Raw genomic sequence first — 19,559 nt, 5'->3', positions numbered from 1 at the left:
TCTCACTCCATCTTGCAAAGCTCCCGTCCGAACAGTTTTGGAAAGTGACAGAACCAATCAGTGTCGAGGGGCAGTGTCGTGGTATAAGCCAGCAGCGACAAGAGGCCGGTGCAATTTGGTGGAAGACATTAGCGTGGATGCTGCTAAAGCGCCTGTTTTATCAGAACTTGATGACATTTCTTTGTTAGAAGAAGAACAAAGAACAGCATTGAGTTGTTTTCTTTTCAAAAACGACAAAAGTCGTGTACTGACATGTCTGCAGTTGGTTCGCGTTATGGAGTTTACTCCTCAGTAGCTCAACCTGACAACCTTGTCTTGGTTTCTCAATTGATTTTTTATTGTCTTGGTCTCAGCTTGTCTTGGTCTCGGTCTTGACTAGGGCTCGACCCCCAAAAGTATTTGGTCTTGTCTTGGTCTCAGTGCACTCTGATCTTGAACGAGTCTTGGTCTTGGATAGTGTGGTCTTGAGTACAACATTATCAACTATTTCTCCTCTAATAACCCTGATCAGTCAGTCCTTTTTCTGACTGGGACGTTTTCAGGCGTCAGGCTGGCCCATCAGCTTAGCAAGGTTAATATCTTATACAGTCCATGGATATATCGTAAATCTTTTAGCAGAACATTTAAAGCCTGGTTAAAGAAACAGCTTTAGCCTATGCAGGTCTTTTGTTGTTGGATAAAACTGTACAGGACCCATTTCTTACTTAACTCAGTCATTCTGATTGTCAATTTGACTGACAGTGGGTACGTAGCTGCTCCCTGAAGGCTCACTGAGACTGTCCTCGCTTTATACAGGCCATGACTTCGAATCATTTCTTGAGTAGATGCAGGGGAAAATACAGTTTGAATGATTTAAAATATAAAAACTACATTGACTTTTTTTTTACACAACCAGAGCCCTCCATAGCCTTAGTTAAACAGCACCTTAACTGTCTTTTACTCACACAAGACCTGTTTAAAAATTGTTTCTCCATTGCATATGTTACATTTTTCTTTTATAGGTACAGAGAATCACGGCCTGATATACAAACACCAGACAGTTTGTTTTCTACCTATTGTGGTTTGTAATCTCCTGCCCTGGGTGTTATCATTGTTATCACAAAGAGATTCTTTTCCAACATCCAATTTCAGCGGCTTGCATGTTAACTGGAAGTTCGACGTTTTCTCCATTGTGGCAGACTGACAGATGTACTCAGCTCATATTCACTACAGTTAATGGATTCCAACAGCGACCCAGTTTCATTATGAAAATATGTGTAAAAGCTTCCATTGAAGCTTTTCAAGCCACTCATGCAGCTCTTCTTCTCTGTCCTCTGTTAATGTATGCTGGCTGAAAAGTGATATTTCAACCAAAATATGCCAACATTTGACTAAATACATCATTTATGTTTACAGCCCCCTAGCTAGGTTAGCTTTTTATTTCTGACACTGAGAAGACATGTAAACAGGTGTTAAATAAAATAAGTAAACAGCTGGCAGTGGGAGTGAGTGGGTTTTCAGCCTCATGGGATGAAGCAACCCTAAAGCATACAGGCAGACAGTTTCAGACTCAGGTTTTTTATGGTGGTTTAAATCCTAAAATCAGTGAAAGTGAAAGGTGTTTGTCGATGCAGCTGCATACTGCAGGCTCTTTAATTCAAGGACTATCCATCAATCGGCTGGCCACACACAAGACAGTTTTTAGGCAATTAAGGATTTTTAAAATCACCAGGGACGACAGACATAAGACAGTTTTAATGATTTCTTCTTATAATCCTCACATGATGAGACCACATCCCTGCTGTGTGTAGAAACAATTTCACAGTAAAGATTACCCATCTCACAGAAACTTGCCTGATCAAACGTGACTTCAGGAGAAAATAAACATGGAGGATGATCAAAATCCTCAGCTGTTCGAGGGAGTATGGGAGTGTTGTAAATATTCCATAGGAGGCAGTCCAACCAAGAAATCAAGATTGCTTGATATTTATAATTTACGGTCAGGGAGGCTCAGATACTGTAGGAGGCTCTAGAATAATTATTCTGAAGCTTGGAGATCGTTTTGACAAATCCTTATTTGTTACTAGCCCTGAATCTAGACACAATCTGGCCTGGTTGGGCTAGAAATCATGTAGTTTGATTCTGTCTAAAGTCCCATAGGGGGATGTCATTGACCAGGAGGCAGGAGATGCCTTAGACAGGTCGACAAATTGAGACAGAGTCAACAATTAACCCTCTCTGCCTGGTGTTGTCGTATACAAGATGTTACACAGGTTATTAAAAGTTAAATTACTTCTGAATTATAAACTGTAGCCCCTTACTTCTTTTTCATCTTGGAGGTTGCTGTTTTACCATTCCAATGATGCTTTCCACGCCTTCAAATTCTTTACAGAGGATTTTCTAGGGAGCCTTGAACTTGGGTGACTTTTCAGGGTTCTTTAACATTAAATCTACACCAATAGATCAAATATTTCACTCCTTTTTATCAATTTTTAAATCCATTTTCGATCAATTCTGCCATTAGCAGCTAATGCTTAACGCCACTAGTTTTCCCAGAATGCTTTGTGAGGGGCTGTCAACCAATGGCGTCATGTTGTGTCAAATTGCATCATGTTAGAGACGGCCTGAATAGCTCATAATAGAGAGAAAGAGAGACAGAGAGCCTGTGATGTGGCCCTCTGTGTCACTGCAGACAGGACATTTTTTTCAATAATGGCACAAATAGAGCCAATACAAAGAAGAGCAAATAATTTTTTTATGTGAAATTTTTTTATGTCACCAAAACTTTTGCATCCCCAAAAGGTCAGAGAACAAGTGTGTACAAAAAAAGTATAAGCCATTTTTGCTTACTGTTTATCACTTATAAAAATCTTTGAGTTTTAATGTCCATTTAGTTTCTTTTTCTTTTCTTTTCTTTTTTTTTTTTTTTTTTTTTTTTTTTTTTTTGTCCTACCACTATTTTAAAAGTCGTGACATTACTGCAGCACACCTACTGTTAAAGCCCAGATTGTCCTGAAAAGAAAGAGGTTTGGAGCTTGGCTATTTGGCTATGAACGACAGGGTTAATGTTTTACAAGCTTTTAAGACAAAAAAATCCAGGCGAGACAAAACGGTTAAAACATAGCTTAGGGCTTAAAGGGTTAACCCAATAAGCTTGTTTTGAAACCAGTGGTTCTCAACTGGTGGGTCTTTCAGTGGGTCGTGAATATGTGTCTGATAAGAAGTGCACTCAAAAAGTTTTTACAACTCTTAAAATGTGCTTGTGTGTTTTTGCATTCTCTTTGATTTGTCTGCAAACTGAACTAATTTTACTAAATAAATCTGAAAAACTATCTGAAATTTTGGTTGCAAGTTCTCATTAAGAAGTTGATGGAGGGCCCTGAAGCTCATCCAGCTGAGAACCACTGTACCTGGAGAGAACCCACATGTGCAAGGGGACAACATGGGAACTCCATGCAGAAAAGTCCTGTTCAACCAGGATTTAAATCAAGGACATTATTGTTGTAAGGCTACAGCACTAACCACTAAACCAACGTGCAGCCCTATCAGAACCAAAATACTACTCAAATTAATGACAAACATCCTGCTTTTGCTGCAACTGCTTTTTCTTTTTCTTCGTTCACCATTTTCTTTCCTCTATCCCAGTTAAAAGTGGATTCAAGAAAAGGACAGACAGAAAGAAAGAAAATAAGAAGGGAAAGGTAGGGGATTTCCAGTGTTACCATTCTTACACAATGAGTCTGAAGCTCAGAGTTGGTTAAACTTCTTTTATTGGACATGAGGAAACATCAGATGTTTTTTCTTAAAGTAAATGTTTTCCACCTTCAGGTGAACCATCCTAAACAAGCATTTTCTTCTTTTCCTGCTCTGTGGTAAAATCCCAGTTAAACTTGTGCAACTGGTGCTTTCCCAGTCTAAACTCACTCTGATTCTGCTCAGTCAAAGCACTTTAGTTTTAATCATTTAGATAAGAGTGAAGAAATCAAACTCTTCTGTGGTGTAGAAGCATGCAGGATGTTTGGACAGTAGATATGTTATTATGAAATGTAATATGTCAGCGTTTGTAGCTCTCAGCCCTGTGTTTATACAAGGTTTCTATGGTAACACCTATACGTGTTGGCATATTCTTTTCCAGGATGGTGTTTTGACTGTTGGCAGGAAACAAAATGTGACATGTAATCTCCTGTTTTTGAGCAGCAAACTCTCCCTTTTTTTTCATCAGTTCCCTTATGTCTCGACCTCTGGTTGCTGTTGACGGCTGAAAATACAGAAAAATGGAAGTGTTTTAAAATAAAGACAGAGACTCAAGCCTACATTTAACAGGAAGTGAAAGCCATGATAAATTCACTGACACCCACGTGCATTTTTACACTTTGTTTTGCTCACTTTCTTCATGAGTGAATCCTCATTGTCATCTTAAGATCTTGACTTATATTTGCTGTTATCTTGAGATGGTTCTCTTTAACAAGTTAATTTTTTGAGTGCTGCAGATAACAACTAAACTTACATTTTTGTTAAGGGAAAATCAGAATTGTCATAGAAAAGACAAAATAAATAAGTCAAAAGAAAGCATCCCACATTCACTCTTATCTCAGTAAAACTCACTAAAGTAGTACAAAGAAAGACTTTGTTGACTAAAACCCACGCACTCAGTGAATCCTGGATGGTAGTCGAAATGAACTTGGAATAAAAATTTTTGTATCACAGTACACAACAATAAAGGACACTTCTGAGACACCTCATTTTGTCCTGTCTTCTACAGCCATTTTGCACAGAGTGCTCCAAGACAATCTGGCTGCAGACCAGTCATCTCTGACAGCCACTCTTACAGACTGTTCATCAGAGACACCATCTCTGTCACCACTATAAAACTTTCAAATTAAAATTGGATTAAACTTCCACATAGTGTTAGAGTAAGGGTTAAAGTAACAGTCAGGATACCAAAATTCAAAAGTTAAAAACTGACCTGCAAAATCCAGTAAAAAAAATACTGCATTAAACAGTCTGCTTACAGGACAAAAGCTTGTCCTCCATGTAAATATGCTAATGCAGCAAGAGTAGCTTAGTTGCTCCATTAGCTGCATAAGCTACATAGATAATGCAGCCAAAGCTAAGCTCACAAAGCAGCTATGTAAACTACTAAACTACATAGCTATGTAAGCTTTAGCTATGTTTGCTAAAGCTCATATACTAATGCTAATTTAGCAACACTGGCTTATGCAGAAATCTTAATTACATAGCTGGCATAGCTATGTTAGCTTTAGCTAATGAAGCTAAAGTGAGCCACCGTTAGTGTAACTACTTCTAAAACAGGTCTAATCCCTGATTACACCTCTGACCTTTTTCTCTGTTTTATTTATAAAATTCTGTTTATTCTGTGGTGTTTGCAATGTGGAAACATTTGTCAAGCTCTGATAACAACATACCCGCCTCAGTGATGTGTCGTAGAGGGACTGGAAAAGAAACATAGTGGTCTAGTTGTGATAAAACTACTCTATCTACACCCAAGCTAACAGCTATACTGGAGGAAGCCATTGCTAATGGCTTACAGTACAGCTTAACCCTGCCCATAGCCACCCCCTCGTTCTCCTCAGATGACGCTGAATGGTCAGAACTGTTTTCAGTTCAGCATAAACCTTGTAGATTGGAGCTTTTCTGAATGGATTTGCCTGATGACATTCTGGCAAATCCATCTGCTTTGCAAGGTTAGCATACGTCGGTTCCTGGCTCCATTTGTTTGTATGCAATGTTCCTTAATCAAACCTCTGGAGACATCACTGTCTCTCTCCTTTGCTCTGTTTGCAGGACACCAGTGCTAGCATGTGCACTAAAACAAGATGCTAAAGGTATCTGATAAGACAGATTTGCTGACCATTGAATTAAGCAGATAGGGTAGCATACACTGTGACAAAGGGTGAAGCAGAGACACTGGCATTGTGACGACAGCAGATAGAAAACAAGTACTGCCTGCTTCCTGCACATTTGTGTCGATGTGTTTCTTTAGAGCAGGGGTGTCAAACTCAATCATTGCAGGGGCCGGGTTCTGGATTCAGGACTAACCTGAGAGCCTAAGAGGGTCACCTTTTTTAACCATTAACTGTCAACCTTGTTTCACCAGTAATAAAATATGACCCCCCCCCCCCAAAAAAAAAAACTTAGCACTGATGATAAATGACTTTTGACATTTAAAAAGTTAAAAAGATAAGTTAAAAGGCTCATAATCTAAGAGAAGTAAATTTATTAGTTCAAAAAGGTCAAAACATGAAATTGAAATTGAAAAATAATGTTTATTAAAGGCAAATATATTAGAAAGAAGTCAATATCATGAGTTTAAAAGGTCAAATGTGAAAAAAAATTATAATCATGACATTGAAAGTCCAAATATGATACAAAATTTTCATTGTGAGTCTAAAAGGTCAAACTGTTGGATTATGAAGTCAAAGTTTGGAGTTGAAAATATGAGGTAATATACAAAATAAGTGGTTAAAAAGGTCAAAATATGGATTAAATATTAGAATTATGAATCTTAAAGCTCAAAATATCATATTAGAAGTCAAAATTATGAGTTGAAATGCTCACAGTATGAAATTAAAAGTCAAAATCCCAAGTTTGAGTCCTAATTGTGAGATGTAAAATTGAAAATACAAAATTAAAACACAAATTAATTTCTTTTCTCACATTTCTTCTGACTTCTTATTGAGTTATTTTACTCCTTTCTTTTTCAGATCTTGTGACTTAACAAGGATATCTTAAATCATCAAGGATAAGTTCACATTTTTATACTTGAGGAAATCTGCAGACCTCAGACTGATGGGCCAGTTATAACAGAAATATGAGATCATCTTGTGGGCTGAATTTATCTGTTCCATGGGCCGGATTTGGCCCCTGGGCCTTGACTTTGACACCTGTGCTTTAGAGCAGTGGTTCTCAATGTTGGGGTCAGGACCCCATTTGGGGTCACGAAACACTGAGAGGGGGTCGCCAGATGCCTTTAAAAAACTAGGAATAATTTTTAACTTACCGGTGCACTGTTGCTACTTTACAACAATTTTTCCAGATTCCAACCTGTTCTCATTATTTTTTACCACCAATTTTGAAAACTTTGACAGACTTTTGCCACACAAAAACCCATTTTTGTCAACTTTAATCCTTTTCCACCACGTTTTTTTCTGCCTGTTCTTGCCACTTCTAAACCAAATCTTGCCACTCTCTGCCTATAGTTGACTCTGTCGTCTCACTGTTGCAACTATTTACCCATCTTTACCACTTTTTACGCCACATTTCATAAGTAAATGTGCCCATTTTTGCCAGTTTAATGCATTTCCGACAATTTCTGCCTCAGCTAACCCATTTTTGCCAGTTTATATCAATAGTTCATCCCATTTCACCAAATTTCCACCTATTTTTACAACTTTAACTCCATTTCAGCCACTTTTTTAATCCCCTTTTACCACTTAATATGCCTGTTTTTTTTTGTTTTTTTTACCACTTTAACCAATTTTTTGCCATTTTTGGTTATTTTCTTATCCACTTTCATCCAATTTTCAGCACTTCTAACCCATTTCTGCTACTTTTAAACTCCAATTTCACCACCTTTCCCAGTATTTTTTGCCATTGTTAACCCATTTTAGCTATTTTTGAAGTATTTTAATTCTTTTTAAAACAAAAGGATTAACGTTTTTAAGAGGGCTTCTTACTGCACAAATGAATTAAAAAGATATTTGTTTCTTTGATAAGAGTGGTTATGATTCAGGTTAAATATAAAATACCACAGCTTAACTCTACAATGGACCATGATTTTGCTGGCCCCTAGTTAGGCTGGGCCATCCCCAATAGGCGGCCTTGTCTCCACATGACTATTCTTGAATGTGCATGGCTGTGTTTATCCACCTTCAGGTACAGTGGGGGTCCCCAGTCTGTGACACCTTTATTTTGGGGGTCACGGGCTGAAAAGGTTGAGAACCCCTGCTTTAGAGTATAACTGCAGTGGAACAATCAGAAAATAACATCTTATGTCTCTGTATCACTGCTTTGTTTAGAACCATAGACACTCTTTTTCTCTACTTGATCACTCGCCGTTCTCTCTCCATCTCCCTGATTGTTCTAATAGCTCTAATACCCATCATTTATATAACAAACTTGATTTGAAGTTAATTTTTTACCCAAATGGAAAACATACTTGCGGGGTTTAAACAGCACTGTGTGGAAGGCTGTAACAAACAGAGGAAGAGCCCATTCATTTCCTCACCCTGGGGGAATCCAACTAATGAACAAATAATTAAAACCTCCAAATTATAAAATTGATGCAGAAAAACAAAACAAGTTATTTTTCTCTTGTACAACTGTTTGTTTGATAAGAAGCTTCTGTGTCTGTGAAATCATTTCAGTCTCAGATTTGAACAAACGCGCATGATTAAGTGTCAGTTCTACAATTGTATGTCAAGTATGTGAAGTATTTTTGTTTGACGCAGATAACAGCTTCACAGCTGGGATGGTGACGCCGTTGAAGAGGTCCGTGTTATCCAAGTGCCTAGTTTGGAAGTTTGAATAATTACCTTCTTACACAATCATTATCCCAAGTTTGGGAATGTTTTGTTAAAAAGCCACAATCAGACAAGTTCTGTTGTGATAAAATATTGCTCTGACAGTGTCATAAAAACACAAATACCAACATATTGGAGGCTGTTCTAGTGGTAAGATAAGCAGCTGTTCTCAGAGCTGTGTGGAGGAACTGATCTAATTAGTGCCGCCTGTAAATCGTGGTCAGACTGCTGTCGTAGAAAGTCTCCCACTTTCATACGGCTCTGTGGGTCCTCCATGCTGAACATTAATATTACAGAACTTGTTTGCTAATGTGTAGATACAAACTGATCACACACAGCTGGTGTCATTCTACACATTGTGACAAATGCCTGCTGTCTGAAAGGACAGGAAATTAGAGGCATAATGAAGGACAAAATAACGTCTATATGGAGGATGGAGAGTAAGAATAACATCCACTCACAGTGCTCTTATAGAGTAGGTTTGTTATGTACTTGTAGTTTTTTTAAATGTGATTACCCAACAAAACAAAACTTTTTTTGGTCCCTTTTGAATTTCTAGTTCTTTGTCTCGCTGCTGGTACAGATCATCTTTGAGTGTGATCAGTAGGTATTGATAAACTAGCTTAGTCTACTTAGCTTTGTAGTATACTGGGACGTCCTACAGGTGGCAGTATAACCTGATAAGAAGTGCATAAGACAAATCTGCATTTACTAGTAGTCAACAACATGCATTTACTTCCTTTATACAACAGAACAGTATTAAAATCACCTGCAGCTATACTGATTAAAAGTAGTTCATGAGTCCAGTAATAAAAACAAACTGAAAAATTAAGCAAAATGAAAATTCAGCAACAGCCAGAAGCAGCACAGGGCAAGCAGTGGATAATAGGAAATGATAAACTGTTGTTTCACTGTGGCTTTGGTGTTAATAGACATCCAGTGAAACATGGGGGAGGATTGGTTATGTTCTGGGGCTGCTTTGCTGCATCTGGCACAGGGTGTCTTGAATCAATGCAGGATACAATGTAATTTCAAGACTGTCAAGGCATTCTGGAGCCAATGTGCTGCCAGTGTCAGAAAGCTTGGTCTCAGTTGCAGGTCATGGGTCTTCCAAAAGGATAATGACCCAAAACAACCAAGAATGGCTATGTTATAAATTAATAACTTTATCATTTGTAACCCCAAAAAGGCTGTTTTAAAATATGTCTGATAGTATTTTCTGGGAAGGCCAGAGGAGGCTAGATTTCAGCAAACTTACAGTAAGCATGGATCATGTGAAGCATGGACATCAACAATCAGTGCCGTTGTTCTTCCTGTGCGGTCAGTCTGCTCCTCTCATTTTCACGATGGTTTCTCTCTAACCACTCTGCCTCAGAGAGCCCTTGAGGCTACTGCTCACAATAAACTATGGATGATAGTAGCGGGCCGGCTGTACCCACCACAACACACAGCTCGGCGCTCCACTTAACTTGTCAGATTAAAAAGATCAAAAGTCAGAAAAAGAGGGTGAGCGAGATAAAGCGGCAGAGAGAGGGAGAGAGAGCTGGGCTTTAAAGGGAGACTACATGGAGAAGAACACAAGAACACAGTGTCCTAATTAATGTCTTCCTACATTAATCCACTGTGAAGCTTCCCATGCTGCTGGGTTTGATCTCAGCATCGCTGCTATCAAAGCCTGCTAACACAGACTTGTAATACAGGGAGGATCTCTCAGACAGCATTAAGGATAATTATTCAGTGCAGTTTCTTCTTGTTCCAAATGCTCAGATGTCTTAAAGTACAGGTAGGAGTCTTGGACTTGGTTTTCTACATTAATTCATGGCTATGAACTTCTAATTCACTATAATAACCACAGGGCAATTCAGGTCTCCACCTCTAAGGGCTTTTACATGAAGAGTTGACCAACAGCAATAAAGCCAGGGGGTGGTTTCTTTTAAGGATAAACATAAAAGAATTAAAATCAAACATGGTTTTGGCCATTTTAGCTTGCTATTTTGATCCATTACTAAACGTTCTTCCATCCCAGCTAACTCTGTATGCACAAAGAAGGGGAACTCTGTTTTGTGTGAGTGTCATATACAGTATAAAACATGGACACAGTCTCAGTGGCATCACTTATAGGTAACTTAAGATGCTTTATGAAGCCAAACATAAAGCTGTGGAAGTCTCTCAATGTAAAGTTCAGTCAGTCCGGTGACAGGAAGTGTGATACTCAAATCAGCTGTAGGATTAGCAGTAGATTGAGTATTTTTATAGGCTGGCATGTACAAGCTTATTGGTGCATCGTTGGTACTGGCTCTCCTGAAAACACTTGCAAAACATGGCATCAGAGGCTAGGAGAAAGCTCTCAGCTGTTCATTGTAATTTACATACATACCATATTTTGGTGTCTTTAGCTTTCACTGGCTCTGCGATGGTTTGGTTGGCATCCAATCAATGTCAGTGCAGAAAAACAGAGATTTTCATTTAAACTGTTTACATACTGCTATATCTATAGAGATTCAGAACATCTCATCTAAGCTTCTCCCATGGGACGTTTTCCCATCATGCCCTTGGTCAGAGAGTTTAGATGAAGATGTATCCCTATGTTTTTCGATGCTGCCTGTTGTACATTGATAAATATTGGAATTCCTTTGCTCATGTTTCTGGTGGATTTGTGTTGTTTTTGATGTCAGATGCTTCTGCACCATGAGTGAAGTTATCCAGTTTCCTGCCAGTGAAAAAGGGTGGTGTGCTGATTCTCATCAAAGGGTGTTTGCCAACTCTGTATTTGGCCTTTTTGCTCCATCCTTACTGAAAACACCTGACTTTTCCATGTGTGTCCAAATGGCAATCTGTATTAAGTATGAATCTGCTTTGTAATGAAACAGTAACTATATTTGTAAAACTTCAAATTTACTCCCAAAAGTTAAAGTAAATAACACAATCTTGTACTGAAATCATTATTTTACAATATTCCTCTTTTTTTTATGATTATCTGCATAAATATTTACACCTTAGCTTAACCCTTAGAAGTCCACAGCTATTTTGCCATTTTGTTAAAGGTGACATATTTTACCCTTTAGAGACAAGTTTATACTGGTCTCACAGGTCCCCAAAACATGCCTGTGAAGTTTGTTACTGAAAAAAACACTCCAGTATTAGATTTTTGCATGTCTATAAAAAACCCTCTGTTTCAGCTCTGCTCAGAACGAGCTGTTTCTGTGTCTGTGGCTTTAAATGTTACTGAGCTGTCTGACTCCGCCCCTGACCCCGCCCCTCTCAAGAAAAATGTGACTTAATGGATGTGGCTCTCCTGATCCTCCTCTCAGCTGGCAGCTGAAAGGAAGATCAGGTGAGGAGGGTGGCATTTTCTTCCAAGCAGGAAGGGCCAACTGAACCTGGGGGCGGGGCTAACTCCCCACATGACATCATGTGGGTAAAACCTGAGAATGGCTTGTTTCAGCACACATTTTCTGAAAGGTGGAGAAGGAGAGTGGGGGAGAGAATAGATTTTTCTGGTACTTGAGAAGAGCGTGGACAGGCCAGGGGCACATATTTTTGCTAGAAAAGCCTGAAAAAGTGATTTTTACATAATATGTGCCATTTAATACATTTCTTTTGACAATATAAACCTCTCAAAAATGGATACCATGCTCATGTTTGGTATCTTTCTTTTATGCACAATCTCAACTTTATAAAATGAAAAATATCTTTTTAAAGTCAACTAATTGTATATAGAGCCTCCAACCATTTAATTTGACCACACTGATCTTGCTACGTATAGTCTGCAAAAATATGGACAGCTTTGAGTACTTTCAATGTGTTTTGATCAATAATGCTGCTGTTTTGGAGGAGAAGATGTAGTAATACTACATTATTTGAGCACAGGTGAGTGCTGTAACATCAGTTAAAGTCCAATTCTGCTCAGGTTTAAACAACATAAGGAGAAGTATGTTAGGCATTATTGTATGTTCCCTTATCGTCTAACCTGCTGTTTAGGCTTTCTTACTCAGATGGAGTTGTGTAGAAATATGAACTCCTTAACAGTCAGTGCATCTTGTTGAACAAAATGTTTTTCACCTAAAGGAATATAAAATTGGGTAAAAAACACACGTGGCAAATCAGGACTGTGGACTTCATTGTGTGCAGCAGTAGGAGGCCTTTCTTGCTCTCCAGGAGGTCCATAAGTGTTTGACCTCATGGGAAAGATATGACCTTTGAAGACCTTTTCCTTTGGAGTTGCAGGGGACCAAATCAGAGCAAAAGGATGGTTAACATTGAGTTAAGACTTGTAAAAGCAACTTCATAATGCCAAGACAAGAGTGAGAGCTTTGAGATTTGCCGTCTAGTTCCTCAACTCCTACAATAAAGTCTTTTCACTAACACAATGTGCTACATCATTAGAAAGCATCAGACAGGAAACAAAGAAGCAACTCTTCAGACTGGTCTGATTGACGGATAGAAAACACGGCAATGAGAGACAAGCATCTCCCTGATGTTTCCTTTCTTATTCAGCATAATACAAAGTGCTGTGGGATGTTTTGTTTAGATGGGCCAAAGTTAAGTGCATCTCAGCTACAACAAAGTATCAGAACATCAATCTGGCTTTATGAGAGGAGAATCTTATCGAATAAAACCTCTTATCAAATAAAACCTCCAAAAGCCATTAGCAAGAGACAAAAGTTAGAACAAAATGGCAAGAGGATCGTTGCTAATTCAGCAAAAGGGAAATCAATGGCCCTCTTCCTGTTTTTTTTTTTTTCTGAAGTTAGCCAGCATCTGTATACCCATGAAGCCTCAGTGACTTCCCACCTGTCAATCTCTGAGAAAAACAGGGCGTAGAGGAGTAAAGGTGGGGCGTTTGGGGGCTGTGACTGCCCGGAGTGCTCCGAAAAAAAATCATAAACCTTGCACATTTCCTCTGTCAGTGCTGCTCTAAAAATAATGCTGTTGCCTTCGTCTCACATCGCCTCCTCTCTGGTCTCAAGGAGCTATGCAAATACAACCCCTCCATTTTTTTTTTTCCTCTCCACTTTGTTTTCTTTCCACACCCCTCCCTCAAAGCCCCCCTACACCCCCCATCCTATTGTTCTGACTACCTCTTCTCCATCTCCTGTAGACGACATGACAGAGCCTCGCCTCCCCTCTTGTTGTTGCTTCTCTCCGGGGTAGAGGGAGAAATGATAAAAGCTATTTACAAGTAACTGTAGGCAACAGTGGAAATCCAAGACTTAGAAAAATTCAGACTCCTTTTCTTCTATTCTGTTTTCTTTGATGCCAGAGCCATTCGTGATGCTGTGTTGTGAACTGCAGCACAGAGCAGCGCAGTCCTGAGTGACTATTTAAGGGGGGGACTGAAGCACTTTTAGGGGCTATGCCAGCTTCTGCAGATTGTATTAGGCCTTTTTTGTTGCTGGAAATGGAAGAAGACATCAGTCCTGCTTGGAAACACGCTGAGAGGCAGAGACACAACTCCTCAGTACATCTCAATACATCCATTCATTTGGCAGTCTCCTGGACAGAGACACATACATCAAAAAGGACTGAGGGACAAATTCACAAAGGATTCGGCAGATTTTGGCCCACTAAACATGCACCATTGAGACTGAAAGGACAGAACACACAAAAGGGGTAACTACAACCCTTACTGGACAGCAAAGCAAGCAGTTGCTCATGTTCTGGTGTAGTTTGCATGTGCTCAAATCATTGAAAGTAATGGACACTTCTCATGCTCCTCCTGTTGAACAAAAGTGATGCCAAAATACACCCATGACAGGTGCTGACACATTGTAATGGTGATATTTTTGAAGCCAAGTTGTGCAGTACAAAAGTGTGCTGGTTGATGCACAGAACTGATGCCACACCCTCTCTTAAAGTAAAAACAAGATGCCCTATATAAATGGTTCTCAAATGGTGAGCCAAGTCTTGGTGTGCCTTGAATATGCACAACCATAAGCAATTACAACAACTATACAATAACTTAAGTTCAGTCAGGACCGCTTTGTCAAAAAAAAAAAAAAAAAAAAAAAACACACTTGATGTGGGGTTATAGATTGATTTCTTTATCAGGACTTATATTTTGCACTGATTGTTTTCATGCACAGGACTGTTCTGGGATCCCCCCTGCCCTTCCATGAGCCTACATTGAAAGCATCAAGCAGGAACACTGCATGTTCCTGCCTTTCCTGTGCCTACAAGGAAAGCCTGGGGCAGGGAGAAAAGCAGCAAACAACCCAAAGCAGAGCAGGCATCATGACAACACAATAACACTCATGAAGTCAGAAGTAGAGTAAAGGAGGAGCTGGGGTAGAGGAGGGTTGTTAGACGAGGCTTGCAGAAGGAGCAGCAAAGCATAGCCAGGCAAGAGCAGTTTGAATATGGCAGCATGAGTGCGAATGAATGAATCAGCTTCCTTTAGCTGATGAGGGCTTGTGAGATCAGCTGATGTCAGTTATAAAGCAGTGCTTGACTCTGTGGCCTGCCTGGGTTTACTGTAACATGTAAGAGGCTGGTTTATATAGATATGGTTTTGGTGTGGCTTGAAATTTTGGCTTGATCTTAGGTGTGCCTTGAGCAAAAACAGATTGAAAACCACTGACCTATATGGACGAAAGTATTTTGCCACACCTGTAAATTACTGAGCTCTGGTTTTTCAATCAAACTAGTTTCCACAGGTGTAACCTAGCCACGCTGTTCCTGTTTGTGTCGCAAAATGGGTCATTCTAAAGAGCTCAGTGACTTAAAGCATGGTACTTTGATGGATGCAACCTTTGCAATGAGACAGCTGGTGAAGTTCTATCCCTGTTTTATTTTCCACAGTCAACTGTAAGTGATATTATTAAAAAGCGGAAACGTTTAGGAACAGCAGCAACTCAGCCAAAGTGGAGGACCACATAAAATCACAGAGGGGGGTCAACGACTGCTTTGACGCACAGGGGGTAAAAGTCACCAACGCTCTGCCAATGCCATAGCTGAAGAGCTCTGAACTTCCACTTGCATTAATGTAAGCACAAAATCTGTGTCGCAGGAGCTTCATGGAATGGGTTTCCATGGCTGAGCAGCTGCATGCAAGTCTCACATCACCAAGTCCAATGCCAAGCATCAGATATAACGGTGTAAAGCTCCAATGTGATAAATCATACTTCTCTGTTAGGCAGTCAGATAGGTCAGTCTGGGTTTGGGGGATGCTGGGAAAATGTCATCTGACTGCATAGTGCCAGCAGTAAAGTTTAGTGGTGGAGGAATAACGGTTTGGGGCTGTTTTTCAGGGTTTGGGCTAGGCCCCTTATCAACACTCAACGCCAGTCTTAATCCTTCAACATACCAAGACAAGTTGGATAGAGACTCTACCTCCTCCTTCTCCCTCTTTTTTGGGCTCAGATCTGCTGACTGGTTTGAGCTGTTTCACCTGCTGTGACACCTCCTAACAGTCTTTCAGTAACTCTGTCGCTGAACTCCTAGCTCTATAAGTGATGAAACTACTGACCTTTTTATGAACCCTCTACATCCCACTTCTATCAGATAAATCTGAAATCCAATCTGCTCTTCTCTGCTTAAGATATTGCAAAAACTTTTATCAATGGAGCCACTTCCAGTATGCATCAAGCTCAAAAGAGCTTAAGACTCAGGAAAGCATTGAGCATCTGGCCAATTTTGAAAATAAAACACTAGGAAATGAATAAAAATCATTTATCCCACAACCTTATCGATAATCTATCAAAACAGGAGCCAAATGAGCAGGAAATCAGCCATATACCACGCCATATGTTGTTCTCTATTGCTGCATGATCTTGCACTCTACTTCATAAATGAACCCACTGGTTAAAGGCACACATCAACGGATGGTGCAAAAGTTGACCCACATGGACCCCCCCACACAGCTGTTATTGGTGGTAGGGCTGCCCTCCCTTTCATTCATGCCCTGTTTGCATGAGTCTCCCAACAGGGTCCAGGTTCTCTTATCCACAATCAGGTAGAAAATAGGAGAAAATTGCAAATGTGGCAAAACTCAGTGGGCCTGTTCGGGCTCAAATACTGTTATCAGAACATCCTTTGTGAATCAGACCTTGAGACAGGGCAGATAGTGGTGGCAAGTGATGGGCAAATTATGGTGCCTTCAGCCTCCGTGCTGTATTTTTCTTTGTGAATTCGCCCCTCACTGAGCTCTGGAATTAATCACCAGTCCGTCAGCCTGCGGTCTATTTCAGGGAGCTGTTCTGAGGCCTGCAGAGCTATGATTGTGATGCATGTTGAGATTCAGAAAGCCAAACAATGACTTTCGTGTAAGTGCCACTGGAAACACTGGCTTTTCTGACAACGTAATGAATCTTCTTCCTCATCTTTCACTCTTTCTCCCCATCATCCTCCCTTGTTGTGCGTTGATCACCCGTTTTTCATTCAGCCCAGTTTAAATGTGCTCTCTTTTTCTCTCCAGACTCTACTTGCCAGGAATTACCCAGAACCCACCCCTCCCCATGCCAACCCGGCCACCCCTGTTTCCTCTTTCTCCCTTGATTGATTCTCACCTTTTCCATTCTTGCCGCTCACCTCATTAACGGAGCCCCCGTCTGCTCGTTTCCTATCTCGCCTCCCACTCCTTCCTACACCCCCCCCCCCCCCCCCCACCCACTTCCTGTCCTGTCGTCTCTGGTGCGCCGGCCGGCTCAGATTCCTTGTCTCCGGCCAAGGCCCCGCGCTGTTCTGTAATTAGTAAGGAGTATAATAGAGAGGGTTCCTCATCAGCGGAGGTGGGAGGGGAGAGGAGGGGAGGGCACTGCCGCCATCTACTCATCCATCCATCCATCCATCCTTGAGTTTAATCATCGCCACACAATAGGATGTCACCTGCTCCCCGACGCAGCCACCGGAGAGACGCAGCGAAGCTGTCACAAACCATTTGGGGCAAGGCGTCTCTTTAGGGCCTCCTTTCCCTCCATGGCTGTCTCCGTTAATTTGGTCTCCCTGGGAACGAGGGAGAGGGAACCCGTGAAGAATCAAGCTCATTTAGTCGTGTTTATTTATTTATTTACGGAGGCTTATCCGGCATGTTCTTCTTTATTGGTTTTCCATCTGAATTCCCAGAGGAATCATGGATATTTGAGAGCATGAATGTTTGTTTTCATGTGGCATGTCTGTGAGTGCAAGTGTACCGTATGTCACAGACAGGTTATCTGGATCTAAATCAATCAGACCCACAGAGGGAAAGGAAATGTGTGTGACGTACAATTCTGGAGAGGTGTCCTCTACCTGAACTGTCTTGTATTAGTGTTTTAAAATTTGCATGACTCTTGTATTGTGCATATGGTAATTTGTCCTTCAACAATTTTACTGTTGCTGATACTCAATCTTACTATTTTGATAAAATATCATAGAAAAGATGTGATAACTTTAGTATGCATCCACACATGATTGGCAGAGGGGTTCAGTTCTTGGATTGTTTGTCCATTTGCCTGTGCAATTCTTGTGAATGAAATATTTCAAGAACCCTTTGAGGGATTTCTTTGAATTCAGCAAAAATGTCCTCTCTGGCTCAAAAATGAGCCATTTTGATTTTTTTTTAAGTCATAGGCCAAAGGTCAAGGTCATAAATACAAAACTATCCCCTCTGTATGACAGTGTATCAGGGCCACTCTAGAAACTCTATCTGTTAATTGTAAAGGGAAAAAAAAACTTCAAATTTTTGGATTTAGAAAGTCAGAAATTTAACTGGAAAAAGTTGTAAATTTACAAGAAAAATATCCAAAAGTTTCGAGTTCAAAAAGTGTAAATCTACAAGATTATACAGTCATGGATTATGGAGTTCCTAAAGGTAGGGGTTCTCAAACGTTTTAGCCCAAGACCCCCAAAATAAAGGTGCCAGACCGGTGACCCCCACCAGACCTGAAAGTGGTTGAAGCATAGTTGAACACAGACATGCAAATTCAAGAACAGACATGTGCAGACTTAACCTTGTGAAGAAGATGGATTTGCCTGTTTCCGTGTTTCTCACTTCATCTTGCAAAGTTCCCGTCTGAACCGTTTGGGCCAGGCTAGAAAGTGACAGGACCAATCAGCGTCGAGGGGCAGAAGTTTTGGGTGTGACGGAGTCATGACGTCAGCAAGCAGCGAGAAGAGGCCGGTGCAATTATGGCAGAAGACATTAGCGTGGATCCTGCTATTGTGCCAGTCTTGTCTGAACTTGACGACATTTCTTCTTAAAAGAAGAACAAAGGACAGCGCAGGGACAGTTGTTTTCTTCTCAAAAAGACAAAAGTCTACAGTTGCCATGGTTCGCATCATGCAGTTCTGTGGTGAGTTTACTCCTCGGCAGCGGCGCATCTCGGTTGCGGTTACGTCACATGTTTTGTTGCCCTGATTGGTCCGTAAAGACGTGACAGACAGAACAGTCATCCAATCACCCTCTGAGTTTTTTTTTTTTCTTTTTTTTAAGGCTTTGCCCTTTCCCAAACAGCGTCTATGGAAGGTTTACCAGATGGACGTGTGAAACAAATCCAGCTGGCATGTCAGATTAGTGCAGACTTACATTTTAAGAACTTTTAAAACTTTGATTTCAGCATGAATATCACCAAATGACCTTGTTTTTATTTTATCATTCAAGTAATTTTATTGTTGTTTACTGTTTTATGGGATCCTCATTTGCATTTGCACATGGCCGAAGCTACTCTGTCTGGGGTCCAGAACACAGAACACAAAATAGTTTACATACAAATAGTCCATGTAATTTTAAATGAAGTAAAACATACTCAGAATTTCATTGCTACCTCACCACTCCTACTCAAGACACAGCAAACAACATGTAAGTTGATAGGTTTTGAATAATTGTATGCATATATTTTAATAAAAATGGATCAAAGATACAATTTGAAATTGTTTCTTAAATATTTCTTGTTTTTGGAAGGTATTTGGTGACCCCCTCTCAGTGTCTTGCGACCCCAAGGGGTTCCGACCGCCCACATTGACAGCCACTGACTTAATGGTCATAGGCTGAAAAAGAAGAAATAGATGTTTCTAGTGCACATGCAAAACTGTCTTATGCTCACCAGGAACTAAATGCAT

At 40.2% G+C, this 19,559-nt stretch overlaps 1 protein-coding gene across 1 annotated transcript in view; it reads left to right on the top strand.

The window, feature by feature from the left end:
* Positions 1–19,559, top strand: part of LOC121513497 (raftlin-like) — a 252,499-nt gene that overhangs the window by 16,187 nt on the left and 216,753 nt on the right. The window lies entirely within an intron of this gene.

The sequence above is a fragment of the Cheilinus undulatus genome, linkage group 8, assembly GCF_018320785.1.
Source record: "Cheilinus undulatus linkage group 8, ASM1832078v1, whole genome shotgun sequence".
In the NCBI taxonomy this organism is placed as follows: domain Eukaryota; kingdom Metazoa; phylum Chordata; class Actinopteri; order Labriformes; family Labridae; genus Cheilinus; species Cheilinus undulatus.
This window is presented reverse-complemented; position numbering and strand designations above follow the sequence as displayed.